The sequence below is a fragment of the Diplotaxodon limnothrissa genome, linkage group LG3 (genome assembly GCF_057381915.1).
Source record: "Diplotaxodon limnothrissa isolate DT_005_m linkage group LG3, D_limnothrissa_male_GT1.1, whole genome shotgun sequence".
NCBI lineage: Eukaryota > Metazoa > Chordata > Actinopteri > Cichliformes > Cichlidae > Diplotaxodon > Diplotaxodon limnothrissa.
In genome coordinates, this window is record NC_140598.1 from 18,144,884 (window position 1) to 18,157,534 (window position 12,651).

Consider the following 12,651-nt stretch of genomic DNA (forward strand, 5'->3'; position numbering starts at 1 on the left):
TTTGAACTGACTTGCGTTGCTATACCAGCTGACTGCGCAGGCATGACTGTGGGCTCACCAGGGCACTCTCTGGCAAAATGCCCAACCTGCACATACCTCCACGCTCCCATAATATACCCTCACGACGAACATCCATCAAGTTGGCAGTAGGGTGGGCACGGACATAATGCTTGAATTGTCTGGGTAAGAAACAATCAGGCACATTTTCCAAAAATTGATCTCTAAGTAAGACATCTGTGTTCAGCAGATCAGGAGGGGACTGTTTTTACAACCCTATTCATGAGACACATAAGAGCATGTGATAATTCCTGTAATATCTCTCCCTCCTGCCGTTTTCTTGAAAAAAAAACCCAAAAAAAACCCCAACTCCTACAGAGAAACATATGACTTAGTACACCCATACAGTTCCTGTAAAATAGTCAAAATCTTTTTTGGGATTGTTTTTCTCCTCTGGAAGCTGATATTTAATCTCTTCTCTGGGCTTGCCTTCTGGATGAACATAGATGAAAAGGGTTTGGTTGGCTGGTGAATGATGTCGTGCCCTCAAACAGGCTTGCATCTCTTCCACCACTTGGCAATACCTATACCAGTCTTATTGTTTAACCATGGGAACGTCCTCTTCTGAGGAAGATAAATCAGTCTATCAGTCACGGGAGCTGAGACAGCAGAATACCCATGGATCAATGAACCTGTAGAAGCAGCACTGGTCTCAGGCTGCTCCGATTTTCGCTCTTGCCGCATCCGCAGATTTTCTACCAAGTCCTTTAGCTGTACGAGTTCTTCCTTCATAATAAAACAGAAGAGTATTAAAATCTCTTTATAAAACCAGAAGTCCTTCCCGCTGTCTTGTCACTTCACACAAATAAACCATACAGAACAACATGATCCAAAACAACCAAAACAAAAACGCCACGTATCTGCCTGCAGATGTCCTGTCAAACAATGCCAGATTGTAGGGGCGCGAGAAGGAGAGGGTGAATCCTTCTTCTGACTCTTGGTGGCTGATAGGTTTGTAGCATAAACCTATTCGCTGGAACGTTAAGACAATATAATTACACTGCAAGCAAGACACAAGTAGGCAAACTTCTTCATGTTACTCGTGCACGGGAGAGAACCGGACAGGCACCGTTCCTTCGCTTGACCCCAGTAGCTCTCGTCCGTTCTCCCGTATCACTGTCCTTTTATTGAGGTTACATGAATATGCATAAGTTCATTAACATATGACGTCTACATACACAAAGAGTACCTTGCCTGTGTGTGTGTGTGTGTGTGTGTGTGTGTGTGTGTGTGTGTGTGTGTGTGTGTGGGGACTGCTGATCAAAGGGTCAAACATCCTTGGTCAGGAAGAGGGTAGCCTCCCCCTCACCCTAGATGGTTCATCCTAGATAACACGGTGAGGAAGTCCTGCAGTTCATCTAAACAAAGAGCACTTAGACTAGAACAGACGCAACTACGTTAATCCTACCATAAAATAATAAGACACGGTATGACCTCTCATGCTCCCAAAGTGCTGTCTAATACACACAAAGTTTGCAGACTATCAAGGATCAAACCCTCTACCAATCTACAACTAATTACAAAACTCTAAGCATATATAAGTAAATATTTCTAAGCATAAATGACAATCAACAATACAAATCTAACAGTGGCACTGTCACTTGGTGTTCGCTCTCATTGCGGTAGAGTATTGTTAGAGTGAATTGTTAAATGTTGTAATTTTTATGCTTTCCATCTCTACATTGTTTTAACTCTGTAATGAAAGGAAGTACCTCATGTCTGACAGTTTCAATGCAAACATTTTTATACTCAGCATATGTCAAATCACCCTAAATTACTGAAAAGGTACACAGTTCAACAAATGTATTAGCAGTTATCCCATTCATTGAGCTCATCTCATGGCAAACTGCATCTTACGAGCAAACAAAGAAATTGTTAATTTAATAGTGAAAATAAAAAAGTAACATTTTCAAAAACATCTCAGCTTGGTAATGCTTCCTCCAGGTGTGCACATCACATGTCTCTCTGCAGAGTGGTTTGAGTTCTGCAGGGCGTCATGAATGTCTCTTCCAGTTGTTTCCATCGTTGTCCATAGGACCAGAGTCCAAATGTATGTAGAATAAACATTCAAACATACCAGTTGGTTTTGTTGTTTGTCAACATGGTTCTCAGCTATTTCCAAAGCTGCAGACCTCTCAGCACTCTAGTTTTATGGCCTCCCATTACCTCACTTCAGGCCTTCGTCCTGTGAGGGGGATATTTATGACTCCTTCATTGTCCTTCATTGTCCATACTCTGCAGAAAACACCTCTGTGGAAAGGGTGCAGGGTTGTCTTACTGCTATTATGATCCCAGCAGCCTTCAGAGTGTCATCATATGCACAGTACAGTGGCACAGCGTTAGGTGATGTTCATAGGAAACTGCTGTTATCACCACCATAGCTTCTGGTTCCTGTGCTTTTCACAGAATCATGATGTCATCCTCGAACTCCTTCTACGCTGTCGATGGAGCTTGGCACGCTCCTCATCCCCTGAGTGTTTATGTTCCAACGCTGCTGAAGGTTTAAGGCAGAGCACGTCGTACACCTTAGTCGTCTTCCTCAGCGTCAATATTGAATCTTTCATTGTATTTAAAATCTTGCTGTGGGAAGTCTCCTCTTGATTTCCTGGAAGCTTAGTAGCACAGCTCTCTGTGTGATGTCTGCTGTGCTGAAGATGATCTCTGATCCTCCTGAAGCCTCTCTCCCATCTTGTGGACGATCCTCTCCTCTATTTTGCAGGCAGTTTCATGGTCCTTGCTGTGGCTCCAAGGTCTGATTTCATGATGGGCCCCAATCAGCTTGATCTTTGACCTCAACCACTGCCTGGTCCTGTCAGCTATGCGCTTCTCACTGGGCCTCTGAAGATTTCTCAGGAGATTACTGCTGCACCTGTATTTCCTTGCTAGGAAGACAAACTATTTGGAGAGTATGTCAACAATCATCAAACCACATTCTTTAGTTCAGTGAACTTCACTTATAGGCCATCAAAGCCTCATCTGAACATGGGTGCACCACTTGCATAGGTTTAATATTTGTAAATAAAACGGCTAATCACACAAATCACTGCAACAATAATAAAAAACATTGTTTAATGTTAATCCTTGGACCCCTCCTCTTGACGCATGGACACACCCATGCGTCAACTCACCAAACCTGGATTCCAGTCTTAAAGAAAAAGATTAGCTAGATCATATCCCAGGCAACATCAGGGCATCTCCCCCCCTGGAGCAGCACCACCCTGGACCTATAATCCTGCAATGAAAATGTTAGTGTGCTTTGCATATTAAGTTTGCTTAACACCTGGCTCTCCCAGGAGCCTGCATACACACCATCATGGCCTGGAAAACAAAATCTGGAAGTAAAATCAAACTTCATACCTAGGACAAGAAGCATTCAACATCAGCAAGACAAGTGTCATGTGCAGGTTTTCTCAAATCAGTAAACTACAATTATTTTCATAAGTCGCCTCAGACATGGATCATCCCATGTACTCAGGCAACATTAACGTAATCGGTGACTGCTCTTAAGCAAAGTCACTCCACTTATATATTACTATGGGCTCAAAAGTGGCCAGCTAATGAGCCCATATCAAACTACCCCAGAAACACTGTATCTCTTATTTGTTTTACTCATGTCACTTGTCCGTTTCAGCTGAATCTTCCACAGCATTCTCAAAGAAACTAACATTAGCAATACACATTGACTGTAGTCAGACAGAGGTCAGACACAGGTCAACAGGTTCCAGAGGTGCCATAAAAACACCATAAAGTCAACCCTAGCTGTGGAAAGAAGTAACACCAGTTCTCAACACAGGAAATTTCACACAGGTTATTCACATTATCAAAGTAACCTTCACATTTTCCCATCAACACAATGCAACAGCATCACCACTCATAACCTGTAAACACAGTTTTCCTCACACATAAACCCAGAAATCCTGTAGTAGGAAAAAACATCAACCAGTTGTCCTGGTATAAATCGCATCATCAATTCACATGAAGAACTGGCATGCTGTAAGAAAAGAAAATGCAAATATTAGCGCTTGCGCAGGCGTATGCATACTTTGTCACAGTTATCTCTGTGAGCAACTCAAGCCTATGAATAACATACCTGATAAATGCACAGACACAGAAAATGGCATTTAAAAGGTTAAATCATCATGCAACCTCGAGTGTTGCTGTCATCTTTCTGCTCCTGTAAAAGGAAACACATGGGTTCATCTGCACCTTTGTCAGGTGGGGGTTAGCTTCACACAATCATGTTCAGTCAGTCAGTCAGTTATTTTAAAATTCTTACTCATTCACTCAGTGGTTCCTTCTTTTGCTAATTGTGGAAATTATCATCGCATTCGTTTCCACGCTCAGCAAAACGACGTTATTTCAAAGAGAAAAATAATTTAGACTGGATTTCCTCGTTGAATCCTTTTTGGGGGGGACTCTCATTTCCTAATTGTCCCAAATAAGTGGCTTTCTCCTGAACCCATTTTAAATGTGGAGAAACTCACTTGCAACAATTTTCTTGACGACGTGTAACGCTTTTAATTCCCGACTCGCAGATCTGCTCAAAGAACAGAGATTATCGAACAAAACTTTCAGTGCACTGTGAAAGTATCAAAATAAAAAGGCCTTGTTAAGTCATGACACAAGCTCCTCATCTCAGGAGGGTAAATCATACCATTAGCATGGTTCATCATACCATCATACTAATCGGCAGGCTCAACTTCACAACAAAAGAAAAATCATCAGCTAGATTCACTCCAAACCAACCATCAGCTGCACAACACACAACATAAGCCTAATGTCTTATTAGCTATGAGTTTAATCACCCGGTCTGTGCTCTTCACTCATTTAAGCCACAGATCTATTTTATTCAATTTTTCCTTTTTCCCTTCATCATAAAACATGTGACATGCTGTCATGCACTTCACAAAAGACGTTTGTTCTGATGTATTCAGAGTTGTGTATCTAAATACAGGATTCACTCGCACATCAAAACAGGAAACTCAGTGTTTTAGAGTCTCCACTCAACACACAACAACTCCAACACATCTCATTCACTCATACTAGAATTCAGTCACCTTTCATTAATCTAAAACCAATCAACTAATTTGCATATCAGCTATTAACCCACTAAGTTGACAGGACGACAGAAAAGCATGTTCAAAATAGTATCACAAAAGACAATTTCCCTCATACAGTAAATTACATGTGCTGCATTAATCAAGCAGGAAGCTTCTCCCAATTTACCATTTTAACAACTAAATTTATTGTCTGATCACTGGTTGGTCAAACCAGGATCTTTTTTCCCACAAAAGTTAAACTGTTGTCCTGCAACCTGGAGAGTCAATTTTTTGCATTGGATAAATTCAGTATTTAATAACAAGTGTCTGCTAAATTGACACTATTTTAACACTGATGAAAGATAACAAGCTAATTTTCATTGCATGTGTGTTTGTGTTATTAGGCAGGTCTAATGCATGTCTGTGGAGCTGCATCTCCAGCAGAGCATGTTCTCTGCCTTTCCTACACACTTCTCTGCTATTTGATCATTTCTTAACTAATGTGCTATGAGTCTTCATGAGTCATTTTGTGTTTGGAATTGTTAGTAGGGTTAATGCATGTTCTGCTTGTGTGTGTGTGATTTTGTATATGTTTCTATTTTCGCAATGTTTCAGACTCCGTCTCAATTTTCCAACTTAAGCAGTCAGTTTTCTTTTCCCCAGGTTTGCTAACCCAAATTTTGATTTCCCACATTAAATAATTCCTATGTGTTCTCACCTAGTCTTCTCACTCTGTTGTCCTCTCACTCTTTTGTCCTCTCCCACTTCAACAGTCCCGGCAGTTCTCCTTCAGCTTTGTCCTGTCTAGTAGCTGAAGTGCTGCTGCTGCCTTCTTGGGCGACTTCTTAGCAGCTGCTGCCGGTTTCTTGGCTTTGGCTGCGGCGGGCTTCTTGGCTTTGCTCTCAGTAGCCTTGTTCATCTTGAAGGATCCGGAGGTCCTGGTGCCCTTGGTCTGCACCAGAGTGCCCTTCGCCACCAGGCTCTTGATGGCGGTCTTGACACGGGCCTTGTTCTTGTCCACATCGTAGCCTCCGGCAGCCAGAGCCTTCTTGAGAGCGGCCACAGACAGGCCGTTGCGCTCCTTGGAAGCGGCCACGGCTTTCACAATCAGCTCGCCCACGCTGAGGCCGACCTTCTTGGGCTTGGAAGTCATCGTCTTCTTCTTCTTGGCCTGAACCTCGGCGCAGGGCGCAGGGCGTGTTTATGATGGAGCCTTTCCCACCACAGCGCTGGCACGTTGAACGCATCATGAAGGGTCCATTTCTTTCATGTCGCTAGCCGCATGTGGCTTGCCCGAGTCACTCAGTCCTTTTTGAGCATTTCAACATGCTGCCGCCGCAGACCCTGGCCTCAGATCCAGCAAGTTTAGCGCGCTGATCTCCAAAAAAGTCCCGAAGGCCAGAAAGACGTCAAATAAGTGTCTCGTGCTGAGAACTCAAACAAAAACTCCTCTTCCCGCTGCCATCTTGCTCGCCCCTCCGTGAAATTCAACCAATCAGACAGGAAGATGGGTTTGCTTTCTTCTTCTGCTGCTGTTTATCCACATTGCTGCTGCTTTGCTGGGACTTTTTGTGCTCAGGACTTGCTGCTGTCTCTTTATCATGTTATTGCTTTGGAGCTGCATTCCTTATCTTCAGGGAGGAGTGAGCTCGCTTGTGAGGTTGAGAAACACATGGCACTGTAAATAAGTCAGCCAGAAACTTGGCCTGCATGTTTCCAGTGATGTTAAACTATAACTTTCTTCCGACTGTTGCATGTGGAAAATTGATACAGGTCTGCTTTTCACCTGAAAGTGACAAACTAAAACATGTTCATTATTATCATCACTGCTTAATCAACACACATCTCTCTCTCTCTCTCTCTGTCTGTGTTTGTGTGAACAATCCTTTCTTAAAAGCAGAAAATGACATTGTAGTTGTTTTTCGGCTGATCAACACAAAACCTTTTTCCTATGATTATTTCTCTTCGTCTACAATGTAGTAATTTGTCTCTTTTTCACTCTTTTTTTTTTCTTCACAATAGCTGGTGGTCTGCAAAATCACCGCTCTCACTCACAATCAGAGGCAATCACTTTTGCACAGTGCACAAAAACACTGTGATGTCAGACACATTCACACTCACTTTTTCATCTGCATAAATAAACCATATGGCTGGAGATATGTGCCATGGTGATCCATAAGCATGATCACCAGTTTATTTAATTATTTTTAATCCAACAAAACAAATAAACAAAAACATGATGCTGATGCTACACACACACACGAGTCAAGGTGCAGAAAAACTGCTCATGGAAACGCTGCACACTCTCTGTTTCCCTCTCTTTGAGTAGTTCTCAGACAGCTCTTGATCTGATAATGTGTAGCTTGCTCATCAGCTCAAAAAACAAAAACAAAACTGCAACGCGACATCACACAGTAGTTGCATGCTCTGCCCACAGTGGCAAAGTCTTACACTTACATATTCAACACAGCTTCTCCATCATGTATTTTTAGATGTTTCATACAGGGTTGAGCATATTAGTTGTTTTCACAGATGTGCTCTATATCTCAACAATGGCTCATAATAAGACGACCGTCTTCCACACAGGTCAAGTGCCTCTATGCACTTCATGAGTTTAAATATTTACCTATATCACTTCACCTCACATGTCATTGTACTGAATTTAAGCAACCACAAGCTTAATGTAGATTACTTTTAACAACTATCCACCTCAATTAAATCTATGGTCTGGCACACAGGCTGCTGTCGATCAGGGCAAGCTAAAGAATAAACATTGTGTCAGCAAGGGGTGGGGGGAAAGCCATTCACCAGAGCATATCTTAAGTGCTGCTGATGTGGGCTGGCCTTCTCCACAGCTCTCCAAGGCTGGTGTGTTTTCTGAAAACTTCTAACATTTGAATCTCTTCCATTTATAAGCCTGCGATTAACCGCACGGCTCAGGTCCGCGTGACCGCGCTCGCGTGAACCCGCGCAGCTGTGGAGCCGTCGCTCTCTCTTTTTTTTACATAAATACTTTGTGCTGCCAGGAGCAAAGTCCAGCACAAACGTCTGTCTCCCTCCGACTCACTCTTGGTTGCTTAGAAACCCATGATAACAACAACAGTCGGTGTCACAGACCACATGTTCTGCTCCGCACACACAACAACAACAACAACAATGACGACGACAATGACAACAACACAAAATAGGCCTACTGTCCAGCACAATCTGGACCCCGCGGAACTTCTCAACACCCCACTGAGCGGTGGAGAACTCACTACAGTACCCCACACAGCGGTCTGTATTTCGCCCCACTAAGACGGCGAACCAAAAAAAGTTCGAACTGCGCAACTCTGCGACTTAATGCTTCTGTACAAAAAACCCCACTGAGCGGCCTTGTACATCGCCCCACTTAGACGGCGAATTTTAGCCCCACTGAGCGGCCACGGACAACGCCCCACTGAGCGGCGAAGACGTAATTTTAGCCCCACTAAGCGGCCACGGACAACGCCCCACTGAGCGGCGAAGACGTACAGTTATAGAGTTGGACTCTAAACTTACTCGGTGTTGCTTAGCGTGTAATATCAGCCTCGAATCCCGCCAATCGCCATTCATCGAGGAGAAAAGACATACAGCGAATCCACAGGAACTTCCTGGCTGACGTCAGTCTTTCAGCGTGCCTCTCCTCCCCTCGGTGAATGCGATTCCAGGGCTCCGGCATCGAAGGACCAATTAATGATAGGTTTGTAGCATAAACCTATTCGCTGGAACGTTAAGACAATATAATTACACTGCAAGCAAGACACAAGTAGGCAAACTTCTTCATGTTACTCGTGCACGGGAGAGAACCGGACAGGCACCGTTCCTTCGCTTGACCCCAGTAGCTCTCGTCCGTTCTCCCGTATCACTGTCCTTTTATTGAGGTTACATGAATATGCATAAGTTCATTAACATATGACGTCTACATACACAAAGAGTACCTTGCCTGTGTGTGTGTGTGTGTGTGTGTGTGTGTGTGTGTGTGTGTGTGTGTGTGTGTGTGTGGGGACTGCTGATCAAAGGGTCAAACATCCTTGGTCAGGAAGAGGGTAGCCTCCCCCTCACCCTAGATGGTTCATCCTAGATAACACGGTGAGGAAGTCCTGCAGTTCATCTAAACAAAGAGCACTTAGACTAGAACAGACGCAACTACGTTAATCCTACCATAAAATAATAAGACACGGTATGACCTCTCATGCTCCCAAAGTGCTGTCTAATACACACAAAGTTTGCAGACTATCAAGGATCAAACCCTCTACCAATCTACAACTAATTACAAAACTCTAAGCATATATAAGTAAATATTTCTAAGCATAAATGACAATCAACAATACAAATCTAACAGTGGCACTGTCACTTGGTGTTCGCTCTCATTGCGGTAGAGTATTGTTAGAGTGAATTGTTAAATGTTGTAATTTTTATGCTTTCCATCTCTACATTGTTTTAACTCTGTAATGAAAGGAAGTCCTTTGTCCCCCTCTCCAGCCTCTCGAGGTTCTGGGGGGGATGTAGTGTTTTATTGCAGGTACATCCTTTCTGGAAGATCTGTTTATTGTGATGTTGCTTCCTGCTTTTATGACCCTTTTGGTCAGCAGGAGGTCACACACACACATTCTCACATAACACACACACAGCCTCACATGCATACAGATGTTCACACATATACATACAGTGCCTTGTCTTAGAACCATGTGGGCGTTACTGTGATGTGTATTGTGTGAACTGTTTTCCCAATAAAAGGCAGCGAGAGGAGGCTGGATTTGGGGTCATTTTGTGGTAGACACCAACGAGGCCTCCCTTGCAAATAAATCGATCGATCGCTGACTGTCTTGTTTTCTTCATGATGAATAAGTCTCTAAACCAGCTGGGCTTGTGGAAACACAGACCCAACAAGTATCACTTCCTGTTCCTGCTCAAACACAGTGGTGTTTTTGAGTAGCTTCTCCTCTTAGCAATTCAATTTAAAAAAATTTCATAGTATAATCTTCACCTGCTTCATCCGAAGCACACTTTCTGTGTACTCACTATCTAATTTAGAAGAAGTATTCACTCACTGTGTTTTTTTTATGTTTCGCTAGCTGAGCTTAGCTCATAGCCAACTTGCTAGCAGCAAGGCCTCTTCACCTGTCCCTCCTGCACTTTCCTACTCATTGTGTGAGATGCTTACTCCTCTGCCTCCTTTATCAGTAGTGATACTTGTAACAAATCTAGCATATTTGCAGCTCTGGAGGCCAGGATTACAGAATTGGGGAGTCAGCTTCCCACCTTTCATTCACCAGTAGCTAGCCAGGCCCCTGTAGCTGGTGCAGCTGAAGATAGTGTAGGCCCCGCTAGCTGTTCCCCGGGAGACCCCAAGCAGCTGGGGAAAGAGGGCGGCTGGGTGACGGTGAGAAGGAAGCATAGTCTTAAGTAGAAAAAGTAGAATTGGGCTGAAAGATCTATCGCTTTATCACCTATTCAAGTTGTAAATCGTGTTTTTAAAAAGTAACTAAGTAACTAAGTAATTAATTACTTTTGAAAATAAGTAATCAGTAAAGTAACAGGATTACTTTTTGGGGAAGTAATCAGTAATTAGTTACTGATTACTTTTTCAAGTAACTTGACCAACACTGGATGTCAGTGACATCAGGATCATTTGTTTCATTAATGGTAAAATGGCCTGTATTGATGGATTCCTAATCTTGAAGAATCTGTCTCAACTTCCTGAACTGGCTATAACCTGGAACTAGTAGATTCAGGTTTTCTGACGAACATTTTAAGTTTTAATGCTTCCTTCAGAGATGAGTGCCTCCTTCTGGTTTGTGTACTCAGATTTTTACTTTTTCATTCTTTCTAAATGTTGCTACTACTACTATTGACTACTACTATTGCTACGATTGACCTAAATAGAGGACCATGTGTTTGGTTATTGTGATTTGATGTTAAAAACAGCATGACATATTTAACATGAACCATCAGTATGATCGAAACTGAACTGATAAAGACAGGAGACGTACAGTTTAATACAATTTTATCATGTATATTAATTATACAAAATGGGATAAAAGATGAAGCATGTGTCCCTTTCCAGTTTCTTAACTTAAAAAAAAAATGTTTTCTTTTTCTGGTGCAGCTTCCTCTACTTCACACCTGTCTACAAAAACAAGCTGACTTCCTGTTTTTTACCTCGTGTAGCACCAAGAAAACTAAGCATTCACAGAGTGTCTGTCCTTTAGCTGGACTCGCTCTGATCTTTGTGGGAGCTGAAATAAATAAGTGTAGAAGCTCTGTGTGACTCACCAAAGAGCAGTGTAACAACTGCAGTCTTCATGTTGTCTTGATGATGACTGAAGATGAAAGTGAGCAACAGAGTCTCACTTTAGCCTGTTACCACATTAAAGACGGAAGTCGCAGTATTACCAAGGAAGTACTTATTGGTACTCAGGCCGCACGCGTGTCCTTGTACAGTTGAAAATAATCCACAAAGTTCCCTTGTAGTTGAAAACAAACATGCAAACATTTATTTTCACAGTCTTGAATTATAGTAATCCGTCTGAATGTTCCTGTACACTTCCAAGCACGGCAAGAAAACAGTTTGCCTCCAAAGCTAGTTAAAGCCTCTGTTACTCCATAGTGCTGATTGCGACTGCTCCCTCTGTGCACAATTACCATGTATTAAGGGAACAGTATGTAAAAATTTAAATAAGGAAAGAAACATTACACTAAACAGAATAAAGTAAACCCTGAAATTCCCAATTATCTTACACTTTATCCTCATCCATAAAAATAATGCAATTCAAGTTATTAACAAATATACACTCAGTGAAATGTGAGCAAAGTAAGATAAATTTAGACCTTTATCTTATACATTCCCAGCCCCTAATTGTTCTATAGACTTATAAACAATTACAACAATATTAACCCTCTGGGGTCCAGGGCATAATTGGCCACTTTTGACTACTTTTGATTTTACCTCTATATTTAACCTTTAAAAGCTGTTTATCTTGCCTTGTTTGGTATCATTATTTTCATCACAACCTCAATATCTGAAACTTTAGGGTTTTTTTTTTCATTTTGGAATACTATATTAGCACAATTGATCTAAATTCAGTCAAAAAATTCAAAATCAGAGTAGAAAAAAGTTATATTTTTTACCGTAAAACCCACAAACATGTTTAACAAATCAATTTCATAACTTGAAATGCAAATAGAAATTGTACATTTCTAAAAATTATACACAAGTTTTGCAAACAACAAAGTTATATTGTACTATTTATCAAAAAATGCAGCAAAGGCCTCAGGCGTTTTTTATATAACCATTTAAATCTATTTACAGAACAATCAGCTGGGCTGCATCAAATAAGAAGGCACACAAATTATTTGTGCCAGTCCAAAAAAGTTCAGTATAAGACAGGAGAACAGCACAGGCCTAAACCCTGCAGGTCTGACAGCAGGAGGCGCATCAGTCCTGTTTTCCATGTGGAGACAGCGTTTACACTGCAATCTGCCTATGATGGCTTTTTTTGTTTTGTGTGACATTCAGCAGTTTAACTGACAC

At 41.9% G+C, this 12,651-nt stretch overlaps 1 pseudogene; it reads right to left on the reverse strand.

Annotated features, from left to right (window-relative positions):
* Positions 1 to 5,587: 5,587 nt before the first annotated feature.
* On the reverse strand, positions 5,588 to 6,831 carry LOC146634764 (histone H1-like; annotated as a pseudogene).
* Positions 6,832 to 12,651: the final 5,820 nt, after the last annotated feature.